Genomic DNA, 6691 nt, shown 5'->3' on the forward strand with positions numbered 1-6691 from the left:
CACTGCGCCACCAGGGAAGCCCCTCTTTCATGTTTTTTAACTGATAATCAATTTTATTGTATTTCTTAAAAGTCCATGCTAAGAAACATGAAGTACAGATAATTTTGTCTTACTTTAATAATTAAATGGTAATCTTTCTTATTTAACTCATTAATTCATTAGTATACAAATGGGTCTTAAAAATGAAAAAAAATATTTCATGCTAAGCATTCTTATAATAATTGGAGAAAGACAGAATTTTTGAGAAGTCTTCTGTAAAAACTCTAAGAACAAACAGAACGCTTTTTAATTTGAGGAATGGAGGATAAACTAAACAATTCTTTTACCTAACTTCTGGAACTCTTCCAATGCCACAATTTCCTTTTAAGTAAGGTAAACCAGAAGCTTGAATCAGTTCCCATAATATTATAACATGTCTATAGCATCACACAAAGACTTACCAAAAAGTTCATTATTTTCTAGGTGCACCAAACCTTTCTTTAGGCCAACAGAGTCTCTTCAAGTCTCTCTTTTCTTCCTAATCAATCAAGATTTTAGCCTATTTTTTTCTGTTTCATGAATTTTAAATAGGACCTCAACAAACTTAAAAATTCTAGTTAGTTCTTTCTTGGTTGACGTCTTACCCACTTTCATTCATTAGTGAGTCTGCTTTTTCTTCTGTACATTTGTGAAAATTCATTTGCTCATTCAGCCTATTTTCTAACATGGTTTTATTATGGTTTTTGCTTCTTTAATTCAATTTTAAAATGCTTCATGTTATTTGAAAATCACCATGAATCATGCTACATTTTTTCCTGCTGGTTTGGTGGTAAGCTTGGACAAAGCACAAACTGCTAAACTCTTGAGATCTAATCCTAGAGCTGCTAAGGAATTTGGGCAAGTCAGTTAACTTTCTTTGTCTCCATCTATTTTAGTGTAAACCGGAGATAATATGACCTATCTCAAAACTATGTCATGTGGGAATTTCCAGCTTAATTAAAACATAGTATGTTGTAATTATATACAATACTGCGCTTTTCTTATTATTTCTTAGTTATTTCAAATACTTCTTTTAGACTTCTTTATTTCTTTTAGACTGCTAGTTGAATTGCAGCAATTAATAGGAGATCAATTCAACAACATTTTGGAATAAGTTTTAGGTACCATTCGTATACATATTTACATTATACACATTTCCTAAATTGTAGGTGCAAGTTTACAATTAGCTATCATAGTAGACAATAACAGCTAACATTTACTGAGTACTTACACTATGTCAGACATTTTACTAGGCTCTTTGTAATGGGATATACCATTATCCCCATTTTGCAAGTGATAAAACCAAAATACAAAGAGTTCAAGTGACTCACTTATTGTTCTATAGCTTGTAAATGAGAGCAGGGTCTTGAACCCAAGCATTCTGAGTCCAGAGCCTGTATTCTTAGTCACTATCATAACTGATTAGAAGTCATTTATTTCATGGCTGGAGTTGTTTCAGTGTGTTAACAAAACATTACAACTCGACATCCTTAAAGCTTCTGAACTTTAAATAAATATTAAAATCTTGTAAAACCACTTATCCAATTTAAAGTCTGTTCAGTGTCTAATTGTTAAAAATGTCCCCAGTGTTATACACGTATACAAACACTGACTCACCAAACACACCTGGAAAGACCTTTGAAATGAGCATCTAGACTTCAAAAACAGATAACCCTGCTCAAGGTAACACAAAGAGATGGGGACTTTTCAACTGGCCTCTGCTTGACTATTTCTGTCATAGGCTACACCACCTTAAAAAGTAGTTAATTCTATTTCCAAGCAACTATAGGCATTCAAAAAGCCTTAATTGCTGAATTTGTATGAAATGTTAAATTAACTGAAACTGGGCATGCATTCTTACTCTTGTTAGTCACAAGCTTTTTAGTTTAGTCACTTAGCCCAGAGTTTATTCTGCCTTACCTAAATGATTATACAATAAAGTAATCTAGTGAAGGCAGTGACAGAAAATTTGCTGTTTCTAATTTCATATATTATCTATCACCCATCTATCGGCATGAAGTAGAATGATATGTTAATAGTGTGGACTATGGAGCCAGAGTTCATGGGTTTGAATTCCACTTTTACCACATCCTAGCTGTGTGAGTTTGGGCATATTATTTAACAACTTTTGGCCTCAGTTTCCTCACTTCTAAAAGGTGGGAAACAATGAAAGTAACTCGTAAGGTTGCTTTTCTAAGGTATAAATAAATTTAATCAAAGTGAATGACTTAGAAAAGTGCCTGGACTACATTAAATACTGTGAGTGTAAACAATTGCTATCTATCTACCTGTCTCTCAGTCCATCCATCCAATTAGAATCTCCAACTTGCCCTTCCTCAGCTTTGATCTGAAAAGAATTTAGAGTAGCTATCCATACTTCAGGGGGAAAAAAGAAAACTATTCTAAGGAATCCTCAGAGTAGTGTGATTTCTAAAATTTTATGAATCATTTTATAAAAACTCTCAGAGAAACTAGGGAAGCAAAACCACAAACCCTTGTACAATATATACAGCAAAATCGGGTACACAGCTCTTTCCCTTCTCCTTTCCTTACCTCTCCCTTCCTTCCCGATCAATGTAGTTATAAAGTCATTGGTTGGGGTAGAGCAAGGTAGGTGATTAGGAAGATCTAAGGAAGAGCCATGAGGGTCCAGTGTGGGATATCAGAGCCCAAGCACAGTGAGAAGGACAGACATGTGGAGGGTGGCTTGGTGTCGTGCATCAGAGTCCTAGTGGGAAGGGAAATCTTCCATGGATCAGGGGAACAGGCAAAGGACAACAGAGCCCAAGCAGGGTGGAGAGGCACGAAGCTACTCTTTTTGGATTCTCTCTTAATTTCTTCTGTTAAAAGAATACACGAGGTCCACTGCCAACTTTCTATGTAGCAACAGTGCCAACTAGTCTCAACTATCCAAAACTGGGGACACAAGTTTTCTGGGATCTTAAACCACTTTGAAGTGGACGTGGCACAGGTAAACACTGAACTGGCTCGGGACCCACTGGGCACAAAGTCTGTGACTATCTCTTGTCTCCAACTAGGTGTCTATCTTCCCTGATTCCATTCTGTCCTGCTTACTGTTAGTGTTCAGGGACTTATATCCAACTGGTCCTACATATTTCTGTAATGCGCCTCTCTGCTTTTTACCTCAGTCGATTTGAGATTTCCTAACTTCAACATCTATTTAATTTTATGAAATACTGCTAGCCCAGATCCAGGTCAAAAATAACAAGAACCTGGCTTCAAAGTGGTTTACTTGGACTCTCTGCTAGGAATAGTGTGGCCACCTGGTTTGACATCTATGCCTCTCAGCTGGGCCTTCCTTGCCTCATCCTACCAGTTACAGCCAGACCCTTGGCAATCCCTCATCAAGTCCCTGACTTAAAATCTTCAACTTTGGATCTTAATCACCTCAAGTTCATTGGTGCCCAATAAAGTGCACTCTTCCCATTTATTGTATAATTGCTTCCTTTTTGTTCGTCACATGCCAGTATGCCAGCTCTGTGCCTCTATTTTGCTTCACTCAACAAGTATCTGAGGACTATCCGCTGGCTGGCAAAGCTATATGTTTGGAAATGGGAATTAAACAGTGAACCAGATGGGGGTCTCTACCCCCCTGCCAGAGTTTGCTTTGTCATAAGGAAGATAGGTTACAGGGCTGACGACACCACTGTTTATCACCATTTTATTAAATTCTGCAGAAAAAAGGTACAAGCAAAGGTAGACCCAGATTTGGCGGAGCCTGAAGTTTGTACGATTTGGGGAAACTTCTTTAAAAATGAAAACTAATTTTAAAATGACAAAGAGAAAATTAGTACAGGCACTTGGAAGTAGCTTGTACAAGTCAGAGCTCTGAAACTTAACCTTCATTAGCTGTATGGTAAACCAGTTTTTGAGGACAGGATCTTAGAAGGAGTAGGACAGGGGGTTAACCTACTGGTTAGGGAGCTCAGAGTGGAGGAAGAGGGAATATTCCAGGCCAGGGGAACAGCAAAGGCTCTGAGGTGTAAATGTATTGGAGGAGTGAAAGAAGGCCATCGGGGACTGGAATGTAAAGAACATACCCAAGGTGACACTGGGGAAGTGGCAAGGTACCATACCATGTAGGTCAAGTCAGGAGTTTTGCATCTTAAGAAAGGTAGTGGGAAGACTGTGGATTGATTGAGGGAGAGATTAGTGGAGCATCCTGAGATAAACTTAGATTAGGATGGTAGCATTGTTTATTGAGCCACACCTAATTTATATGTCTCCTCAAATCTGATGGCCTTAATTGCCACCCAAGCTTTTACCACTAGCTTAAAAAGTGCTATCCTACATCTCCCATCATTGCCAGCTCTCACGGCTCCCTCAGGATGAGAGCGGGGCTCTGTCACAGCCTCCACTGTACCTGTCAAAGTGGGAGCTCCAGGAGGGCCAGTGCCCTCAATATGCTGTGGGATTTGACTTCCCTAGCAGCTACCTAAAGGGGGCAGGACACATAACACAAAAGTGCAGAAGAAAGTAAAGTGTTGTAGTGTAAAATTTTACCAATGAGAGACAGGAGACAGGAAGGAACCGGTAGATAGCTCCCTCCCCCTTCTTCTCCTGTAAACTGCTGCAAGGCAGGACAATTCCATACAGCCCTCCCCGTCCCACACGACTAAGCGATTGGCTCCATCTCCTTGGGAAGTGGCAGCCAGCTCTGGAATGCACCATGCTCTCTCTGCTTTCCCTTCCTCCTATTGCCTTTCCCCGCCCTCACTCTTACTGCTCTGGAATTGAATCCTTCAATGAAGCATCTTCACATTAATTTTGACTCAGGTTCTGTTTTCTAAGCTAACATGCATTAAGAAAGAAATGGATTCAAAAATCTATACAAATGAGTTCAAGATCTATTCAAGACCTACTATTGTGTATGGTTCAATTTGGTATACACATTTAAACTGTGAACATATCTACACAGTTGAGGCTCTACCTTATTCACGTTTATTTTGGCTGGCCAGGGACTCTGCACATAGTAGGTGCTTCATGGATCTTCCTTGCATGGAATTGGAATAGGTTATCAATGCCCCAGAAAAGTAGGATAGTGTGTCATCAGATAACTGAACCAAAAAAAATTGAGCAGAGCCTAACCATGCTACTGATTTGACACCAAGCTGTAAAAACTTTTCCAGAGGCTGCTTCTGTTTTATGGTGTTCATAAGACAAGACAAATGAAAACCAGGTTGAGGAATGCATAAAAGAAGACATTAAAGGTGTGGGTATTCTAGGGTTAGAGTGAAAAGGAAGGTTTGGTTCAACATGGTTCTATTTCCAAGAACATGCATGTGACAAAAAAGATATACTGTATGTGCATTAACTTTTAAAAACAGCATTTAGTAGAATTTACTATATTTTAAGAATGTACTAGGTTCTTTTTTTTTTAACCACCCACGTGGTCTTAAATGTTTATTCAAAATAGTGATATAAAATGGTATCCTCTGGTGAAACAACTAATAATGATCTCTTCTTGTGCAAATTTTCATTCTGATACAGAGTTTCTGTCTCTATTTTTTCATGTTCTTATACAACTGGATCTGCTCTGCTGTTACACATGTGCATTTCTGTTTTCAGATATAACAGTAAAGAGCAGATTTCCTCAATTCCCTACTGCGTAATTCAAGAATTAATCTACTCTAAGGAGAGGAAATTGATGAATTTAAAGTATACCCATCACCACATTAAGTGATTTGCCGAACTTAAAAGCAGTGGCTCGCTACAACAGCTGGCGTGTTATCTCAGATTTCTTACCCCTCATTATCACCACCCCGAAAGAAATGTACATTCTAAGTGGTATAGTAACTTTGGCTTGAACACTCTTTGTTTCTGTTGATTTGTTTTAATGTGGGCTCTTCCATTGTAAGAAAATCTGTTTTAATCTGTTTTGAAGTATGTGTTCATAGAAACAAAACCAAATACCGACTCTACAAAGCTTTACTGGGTGTCCCCCATATAAGCTGTGATGGAATCATGCTGCCTATCGCTGCCCTCCAGGGGGATGTGAAGACCTGGGGATAGTTCCTTCATGTGCTATACCCTGAGTTGGTCCATATTTTAAGATTAGAGGGAAGTGTTTTTTTTTAATTGACACCATCTATGGATTGAACTTCTTGATATGTATATTGCTTTCCTGTGGAGAGATCCCACAGACTGTTTTGACTGAATGGAAGGCATATCTTTTTCTTTTTTTTTTTTTAATGTTTTCCTTTTTTTTTCCTCCTTACTTCCCCTTTTACTTTTATGGATTGATTGATTGCTATAAGAACCTAGAATATGATATCAAATTGTAGTTTTAAACTACAATTTAAGAAATAAGTATAGAACGTGAGAAATATGAAAAATATCTTTAAGTTGGTTACATGTATAAAGGCTTTTGACTTTTTAAAAGTAAAATTTGCTTATTTAAAAATTAATGCTCATTATTGAAGAAAATTTTTTAAGTATTTTATTCTACAGAAGGCAGAGAAGCTAGTAGCGTGATAAAGCCATTCATCATAGTCAAGCTTTAAATTGGCAAAACTCATGCCAAACATGGGCTCTGTGGAAGATTTCATGGTCAATTAGGCAAATACATGTATGAAATGGACCCAGCTACAAAGATCATAAAGCCAATTACTGATCATGTTAATTTCACCCCCCCCCCCAAGTCCCTGGAAAA

At 37.9% G+C, this 6691-nt stretch overlaps 1 protein-coding gene across 1 annotated transcript in view; it reads right to left on the reverse strand.

The window, feature by feature from the left end:
- DPYD (dihydropyrimidine dehydrogenase) overlaps nucleotides 1-6691 on the reverse strand; it is a 793614-nt gene that overhangs the window by 269576 nt on the left and 517347 nt on the right. The gene's annotated exons all lie outside the window — the stretch shown is intronic.

This window comes from Neophocaena asiaeorientalis, unplaced genomic scaffold (assembly GCF_003031525.2).
Source record: "Neophocaena asiaeorientalis asiaeorientalis breed wild unplaced genomic scaffold, Neophocaena_asiaeorientalis_V1.1 scaffold147, whole genome shotgun sequence".
Classification (NCBI taxonomy): domain Eukaryota; kingdom Metazoa; phylum Chordata; class Mammalia; order Artiodactyla; family Phocoenidae; genus Neophocaena; species Neophocaena asiaeorientalis.